We start from the raw sequence: 9059 nt of genomic DNA on the forward strand, positions 1-9059 counted from the left end.
TGGACCTTTCCCATAAGGTTTAATGTGAGCAAAATATTTCAGTTTGTGAGGAAGAAAGACCAAGAAGATTCTATTTTTCACATCTCGATCCTGTGCTTGGGTATAGTGAGGGCCCCATTATAGGGCTCAGTTGCATTCCTTGAAGTACTAGGAAGAGGCAGAGAGAAAATTACCTGCTTTACCCTCAGTTGCCATCTACCAGCAGCTGCTTTGGTGGTATGAGTTGATAGTGAACTAATGGCTTAATTGTAAGCTGGCACATTGCTTGCCATGACACTCGCTGTTAGTGTCCCCATGCTGCTGCTGGTGGTGTCTATGCTTCTCTCCACCTGGATGGGCAGCTGTATGGGGACAGCTTGCAAGTCCCCAGCAAGACTATTTCAGTGTTTGCCCCAACTCCATAGGCCTAGGTGTAGGGGTGCTTCCTGACTTGTGGCTCTGCTGCTGGTGTTTATAGCAAAGCGGAGGAAGGCCTTTAACCAGGACCAGCTCTGTGTTGCTCCCCAAACTGCCCCTGGTGGAGTTGGTAGTGTCTTTGCATATGGGCTGATACCCTACTTCCAACCACACTTTCCTCTGTCATTGGTTGTGTGACAGGATGTGAAAAGCAGCAGGTAGCTGCTGTCTACCAGTGTGTGTTTCTGTTGACCTCTTTCCATGCAGCACACATGGGCGCGCTGCAGAAAGGGTGGTAAAGGAGGGGGCCTGCAATCCTGGCAGATGGCCCTGGTTTCTGCCCATTGATATTAGATAGCAATTTAATTAAAGAGAAAACATTGGGGTTTTTTTCCCTTCATGTATGGGCTCTACTTGTTACTGACGCAGGCTGCTGTATTGCTGTGAGCTGTGCAGGCTTGTGGTGGTGTGAGGGCTGTTCGCTTGCACGGTGCGTGCCCCTGTCTCGGCTGTCGGCCCTGCTGCTGCTGTGTTTGTTTAGCCTAGCAACGCTGGGCTGTGCAGCCCAGTGGCTTCTTGCTCCAGAGGCCGGGGGACACCGGCAGGCCTGCTGCCATGAAGGCGGAAGTGCTGGAGCTGGGCCCCATCCTTGCCAAGCAGCACCGGCCTGCACCCCCCAGCCCCTGCCCGGCCCCGGGCAGGGTGACTGCCAAGGCCCTGCTCCTCTGCCTGCCCGACATTGGGGAAGAGGCGGCAGTGGAGAGTGATGCTGAGGAGGCAGCCTGCAGCTTGCTGCACCCTGTGTGAGTGGGTGTGTGGTGTGGGAAGCGGGAGGGATTTGCCTTCCTTTCTCCCTCCTGTGGGATGTTAGTGCTCTCTCTACCTTTTCTGCTTATGCGTGTCTGTCCTGGGGTCTACTGAAAATCTCTCAGGCTGGAGTTTCCTTCCCCAGGTGCACCTCGGTGGCGGGTAGGAAGAAGCATCTTCAAGAGCAAAGCTGGTGTGTACCCCTAAGAAGCAAAGAGCTGGACTGTGCTTGAGGTTAGGCTTGTAAGAGGCTGTGTGCTGGGGAAATGGGGGAGCAGAGCTAGCCTGTGCCAGCAGGGGTGGGGGAAACCAGCCTCTCCCCTGGGGAAGATGCCTCAGGCTTATAGAAGAGACTGAGCCGAAGCCTGGAGGGAATGCAAGGGCTGCTGGGTTTGAGTAGGGGAGCTTGACTGTAAAGATATGAATCATATACCTGTATGCAGTATAAAAGTCAAAGTTGCAGCTGTGTGTCGAACTCTTGTAAAAATCTAAAATGGCAATAAGGGGCATAAAACTTTATATGCTTCTGGGTTTAACCTTAAAAGCCTATGCTCAGCCTTGAAAATGTTTTAGATACAAGGCTGTACATATTACATGAATCTATATAATTATTGCCTGTTTAGTACTAAACTGTGCTAACCTTTGCCATTACCAGTAATCAGAAAACATAAACATTTTGCGTGTCACTAGAAGATTTTTTTAATTTGTGACGTTAAATTTTAACTCTTTAGGACTAAAATCTCTTTAGTCCTCTGTTATATTTAAATATGAAGATGGCTTGTGGAGCCTTTTTTTTTTGTGGAGAGTTTTTTTTTTTTTTTTAGTTTCTGTGAAGTAGTCTATTTAAGCAGCAGTCCACTGGCTTTATGAATCAGTCTCTAGTCTCTGGCAGATAAGATGGGCTCTCTCCCTCCTATTTTTCATCATCCATGATCATTGGATTAGGTAAGTTAGAAAGTATGCACCTGCCTGGTCCTTTTGGAACTGATTCAGGGGCCTGGTGCCTGTGAATGCATCTAATCACCTTTTGAACCTACTGCGATACTGTTTGCCTCTGTAAGCTTTAGTGGCACCAAATTATTGAAGGTCACTGCCTGCTGTTTGGGCTGGGGCAGGGGGGAAGTTGATTGTTTAAAGTCATCTGCTATTGGATCCAATGGTAGACTCTAGTTCTAGTGTTACAAGGGATAGTAATCATCAGTTTATTTTCCAAATTATCTACCTTTTCTGTGACTCTAAGTGTTAATCATGTTCTTAGCCTTCTCTCCAAAATTTTTATCTAGACGCTTTTAAATGTATTGTAACAATAAATGAATTGAAATTTTCTGTCAGATAATCAAACTATGTAACACTGAAAATAACACACGTAGGAACACAAACCCTCCCTTCTTTACTTCTATCTTTTCCCTCCCTGTCTGGCCCCATTGGTTTTTTTCATAATAAATTGAGAACTCTTTCAGTTTGAGACTCAGTCTGCGTTTATAAAGAACAGTAGCCTTCCTGGAATAGTAAGATTAATCTAGATTGAGGTGCGTTGATAGAGTTGAGAAGCTACGATTGTCTTGTATAATACCTGCCTTTTCAGTACTAAAAGTAGAGCAGAGTATAATGTTGTCTAAGCTAATTTTCATGTTTGAAGAGTAGATGACTTTTAGAAATATTAAAGGGCAAAATTCATTATTAAGGCAAACTAATTGTTTGTTTTGTGATGGGTGAAGAGTAAGCTATTACCTTAAAACTGGTTGTGTGCAGCAAAATGCTTATTTCAGTTCTCTGTTGAAATACTTCTAATAGACGCTTACTAACTGTTATATTTATATTCTTGTACGCATTGTGGTATTTGAAGTATTTTATTCATAGCAGTCAAGCTTATTCTGATAAGGCGTTGTCTGTCAAAAAAAAAAAAAAAGGTGCAGAAGAAGGAATAAGATATGTCACTTGGACAGGGAAAGTCTATACTTCCACATTAGCATTTTTTAATTAGATGACTCCACTTAAGCTTTTAGGAGGAGGAGGATATTAATTATTGAAAACTATAGTACTCCTTACGTAGAGTTCAGATTTGAATTCATCTAAGTTGAAAACTGTGGTATTACGTTATTTAGTATTTACATGTAGGAAGTTTTTGCTTATCCAAATGGAATTCCTTTGTGACAAGCTTTATTGGAATCTAAAGTGTTTTAGAAGACTTTGTCAATGATCACTGTTTTAATTTAATTACTCCTAACTAGGAGTAATTAGTTAATAAATGAAAGGATCCGTATTGTGGGTTTTTTGTTTTTCCTCATGTGCTTTAGGCGATGGTAATCAAAATACACTAAAAGAGCAGAAATAGTGAAAATTTGGCCTTGTTTTCTTCCTCTTTCCCAGGTGCTCTGAACATTCCAGTACCTCATTTTTTCTCAGCTCAGCAGTTACCAACTAGGACTGTATAGGGCTAAACTAGAACAGTACTTTAAAAAGAATTTTCTGTTGTCTGTTTAGGTAGTGATCTCATGTTCTAATCATATTGAAACAATAGTAATGAATAAAACTGTTTTTCTTCAAGTGGCAACAAAAATCTGCCTGCATTACTGTTACTCGGAAAAATATATTCTGCTATATATGATCATGAAATTGTTGAGGAGGAGGAGGAGATGCTTTACGCTAGAATTATCTGGCTGATAAATGCTGTTCACTGAAGACACCCGGGTACATAGATTGCTTTTCAAGAAACATAATTAGTGCTAACCTAAAAATAGTGCAATAACTACAGCAGGTAAGAACAGCCGTTAGCTGATCTGAAGGTAAATTGGGCAAGATTTACGTTGTTTAGGAGTGGGTAATATTTTGTGGAAATTGATTGTACTCCCTGTTTTCAGGGTGACACATGGAAAAACCTGTTTGTGTACTTGGTACAAGAAAGGTGGTTTTATCTGTGGTGTAAAAATGTTCATCTGCTGCCAGCTTTATTTACTCTTAACTTGAAAGCTTTGGCCTTTCAGAATGAGTGGTCACTTTGAAAACCTTGGGTTTAAGTTACTTGATGAGCTACAGAAGAGGATGGAAACAGAACCCAGGTTCTGTCTCCTGTTTTAAACCACTAAAAGCGATAGATATCTTTCGCATTGTAATGCGTGCTAACCTGTACTGTAGTGCTACTTAGCTGCTCATTTCAATTATCGTGCTGATCTAAAAGAATAAATGTAATAAGGTACTGTTTTGGATTTTTTTCTTTACAAATAAGGGTAAAATACGTAGAGGTAAATTTTAATTTTATATACTACCAGAGTCAGTATTCTAGATGGGTGGTACTAAAAACATCCCTTAACTTTTTCTAATATTCTATGCATTGCTAGGTTTTTAGTAAAGTTTTGTGATGTTTTTTGCAAGTAGCTAGTTAGATTAAATATCAAAAGAGCTAAAATCAAATAATCTTTATTTTCCTCAGTGTTTTTATTGCTTTCAGATGCTAAGAACTTATTCTTGTATACCTTTAATATTACTCTGTTTGTTGGAAACTAAGGCGATGTGTTTACACATAGGTGTGTTATTACTGATTCAGTGTGCAGTGAGCTGGATCAATAGTATCAGTGATGAAAAGCAAAAGAGGGATTATTCTGACACTTGATCTGAAGTGGACTTTCTTGTCAGGTCAGTAGTAGTCCATTCTTACTTGAAATCTTTGAGAATCCTAAATGGCAGCTCAGCTCATATGTACCTTATTATTATGTTTGACTGCTTAAGTTGCAATGCCGATAACATTTTTGTCAGTGCACTGCATGGGCCTATAGCTCCCTAAGGATGGGAAGCCAGGCATATCAAGGGTCCATAGGCTGGCAGGGCAGAGCTGAGCCTCGCCAGCCAGGGCCTGTCCCACTGCCCCCAGTGAGGGAGCAGGACAGGCAGGGGCAGCCCTAGCCCAGGGCATCAAGCGTGTCTGTGGGGATCGGCCGAGGCTGGGCAGTTGGGTCAGGGTTGGTGGGGCCCGTGGCTGAGCAGGGACAGGGCTCTGGTGAGCTGGAGCCTGGCATCCCTGTGGCACTGCAGGGGCATGGACTGACAGCCCTGAACTGGGCTGAAATGGGGGGCCTAGGCCCATGGGCAAGGGAGAGCATAGGTGGAGGGCTCAGATGAGGTTGGTCAGGGCCAGTAAGGTCAATTGGTGTACTCAAGGACCTCACACTTTAAAATTATGTTGTTAGTATGTCTTACTGATCTGTTTCCATCACCACTACTGTTTACCATAAGGCTGGTCTAAAACATGCAGATATTTTTTGGATGGGTAAATGTTTACAAGTTTAAAAAAAAAAAATACAGCTTTTCTGTAGCAGTGTAAAGACCAGTTCATCCCTCAGAAGAGGGCAAGGGAAAATAATGGAGAATAAAAATTGAATGCGTGGACAGGCAGAAGTGGAAAAGCCTAGCAACTGCCTTCAGTTTTGCCTTAGGCTGGAGGAGCAGATGTAGAGCAGAGTGAGGGAGAGAAGTGGTGGGAAAGGCTGAGTGATTCCTATAGTCTTGTTGGTAGTTGAGGCTATGTGTAGAGCTGCTGTATTGTCTGTTTTCATTTCACCACGATGAGGTATATGCTCACTTTAACCGAAGAATAAGGTTTATATTCTGTTGTGATATACAGAATTGGTAGTAGGACTCTAGTGCCCTCCTATGTGGCCTTTTTAAAGAAAACGTTTGCTAGACTATTCAGACTGTCCTCTGTTGGTTAACATGCTTTACTGAAAAAAATACTTTCTGCTATACTTTTTGCTTGCTGTTGCTTTTAAATTTGCATATTGGAAAATTGTTTTTGCCATCTTTCTTTTTAACCAAATTTTTTTTTATTCTAGGAAAGGATTATTCTCAAGCATTGAAGTATTTGGAGATGTTATACTTAACTGTGATTGTGAATTCCTCTAAAATCTTGAATGATAGTGGGGTAGAAATGTATTTTGCTGTACATGTCTATAATGTATTTTTTTTTACTGCTGGTCAGGGTAGAGTTTAGCATGCAGTTGTGATTTTTTTCATAAAAAGGGTGTGCTCGTGTGTTGAGTAACCAACTACAGTTGGATTAGCTGAGATAAAATTTCCCATAGTGCCTGACCTATAAACAGTTCATTACAGTAAAAACACTTCTGGTGGTCTTCAGATTTGTTTCCAGAGGTGGCTGAAATCCACTGTTCCTTGTTCATGGAGTTTGCTGGTTTTTTAGTTTGGCTTTGGTTGATATTAGCACCGAATCAATATGTTTTCAGTATTTCTGATGAGGTAGGAGATTCTTGGATCCTTCAGTAATTTGTTAGAAATTATCTTTTCAGTTTTGCTAATATCATTCCTGTCAGCTTCATCAAACAACTCAAAGGAATTACAGATTCTGGAATTTGGTACCTAGGAAAAGAGAGAATTCACATAACACCCTTGCTTAGTGTCAATGAATGTTTGTCTGTACAAGTTAATGAATTTCGGTGAATGAATCAATCTTTCCTAATTGTTGCTAGAATCTTGTTGGAAAAATTTTTTAGGTCGTTTGTATATGTACTTGTGCATGTGTATACACACATGCTATTTGCTATTTGGATAACGGGCATAGGGATTTATGTGCTATGTTGAGTTCTTCACTTGGAAACATGTTATTTCTATCGGAGGCAGCTTGTTTGAAACTCTTCTACCTCATGAATTTAAACAGCTGTTTCCTCTTAAGTAACTGATATAGGAAATGATCACTGAATCTTTTTCTTCCTAGCCCTGTGTTTTAGAAAAGCACGTTTTAAATTGTTTTTAAAGCTATGCAACTATGCTAGGATTAGTGTGTAAAGCTTTTTAGCTTTTTTGGCAGATTAAGGAAAGTTAATGGTGTATACTGTAGCTCAAATCTTTATATTCCATTCAGAGAGCGTTTGCAATATTATGGGTAAGTGCTTCTATTCTCTGAACTGCAAGGGATAAATTGTGAATAGTATGTTTTGCGCAATGCAATGAGATATTTTGCAATGAGTCAGTTTAGCTTCCTTGGAGAATGTTGTCAGGGTTGAACAAGTTCTATTTCAAATTATCAGTATGGCTATGATAACCTGTACTGATCGCTTACTAAAATGTTTCAACTACCTATGCAAATTAGAAGTAAACTAAATAATGCATAGTTACTGAGATGGAGTATAAGCAGGTCATGCATATAGTTTTAGAGAACATTTGGAGTTCAGCGTGAATTTACAAAGTGTATCTGGTTTGTGACTGAGAAAGACATACTCCAGTAAAAATGTTTTATGTGGCCAATTGCCCAAAGTCATACTGACTAACTGCTTTTATGGTTTTTATGACACTACCATGTTCCAGCTCTTTAAAAAAGCATACTGGGAGCCTTCATTTTCTTTTCCTGTAAGTAAATCTCCATAGATCATTGCAGGTTATGTTACATGAGTTAATATCTATTAAGAACTAAAACAGGAGACAAACTCCCAGCCTGTGTCTTGCTTTCTATTTTACTACCTATTTCTAATGGCTTTAGTATACTTGCCATTGTTTTCTTCTCCTTTTTATGTTGTCCCCCCACTTCCTCCTGCCCCTTCTCTTTTATAGCATTCTCTGTATCTGGGTCATAACATTCTTGCATCCTTACTGTTCCCTGTCCTGACTAGTTGTGCTGAACTCCTCAATAGTCTTCAAAATACCTCTGCCACATAGATTCCCCTGAGTAGGTTTATTTACTATCTTTCTGTATACAGTCTAAAGCCCATCATTCTATCTCAATAGTCACCAGCAGCTTTAATGCGTTGTTCAACCTCCGAGTATAAGTTTGGTGTCTTTACTATGTTACTCTACCCTGAAATTAGTGTAGCTTGCTCTCTCTTTCTCAAAAAAGTCCTCTATCTGTTGACCTATATATGGACATGCAGCCTGAACACTTCTGTGGGTGTTTGTTCAGTTCAGGTGCTAACATTAGGTGAAAATTGGTTAGCTGCTGAGTGTCTTTTTGAAGTGACGTTGTGTCCAATAGGCTGCAGCCAATGAAGAGCTCTCTGGTGTCCTTGGTTAATACAGGGAAGAAGGATGAATGAGGGAAGCACAGTGGAGGGTCCCTGACCAGGACAGTATAGGCCTAAATAGGGTATAGTCTTGGGGTTTTGAGGTTGTGTGGTAGGCAGAGGGTTGTATTTTTGTTGGTTTTCCAGTAGTGCCTCTTTTTCCTCCAAGACCTCTCCCCAAGCCAGGTGATAGCAAGGGTGGAGGAAAAGTGTGGTCCCAGAGGAGGGAGAAAAGTGCTTAGTATTCCTTAGTATACTCAAACTGAGGTCTCCCCACGCTTGCCCCATTTGAGTACTGCTCTGTGGCTGTACGGCTGTTGCCATATAGGCATTCCAAAGACTTTTTTTGTTGAAATTCAGTGCTCCGAGGTAGAAGTTCTGTGCCTCTTCTGAACAATTATATGACCAAACTTTTCTGGAGGTTAGTAAACAGAATGGAAAAAAAGTTCTGATCTCCTGCAGGCTGTTGATGAAAAAAATCTATTGTAAAAAGAAATATTAACTGTATTTTCCCTATATCTTATTACTGATGTGCATTTGAAAGTCTCGTGGACCACTTCCAAGTGTTTTGTTCAGCTGCTCCTCCCTCCCCATCTCCTGTTCACAGACACTTGATCCTCCAGCAGTAAATGCTTCCTATCAGATTCAAAGAAATAAAACACCTTCTCTAAGACACTAATTAGCATTCTTTATTATTGCAGTTAATTAAGATGATAGTATTTTTCTTAACATTAATTCATAATTTATATTAAAGATTTACTTCTGCAATGTCTTAAGTCTGTCTTGCTCTAAAAATTGTTTATATTTTCTAGAACCAAGTATTATACTTGTGTTATCGTTTCGACAGTAAACCAA

This window comes from Struthio camelus, chromosome 4 (genome assembly GCF_040807025.1).
Source record: "Struthio camelus isolate bStrCam1 chromosome 4, bStrCam1.hap1, whole genome shotgun sequence".
NCBI lineage: Eukaryota > Metazoa > Chordata > Aves > Struthioniformes > Struthionidae > Struthio > Struthio camelus.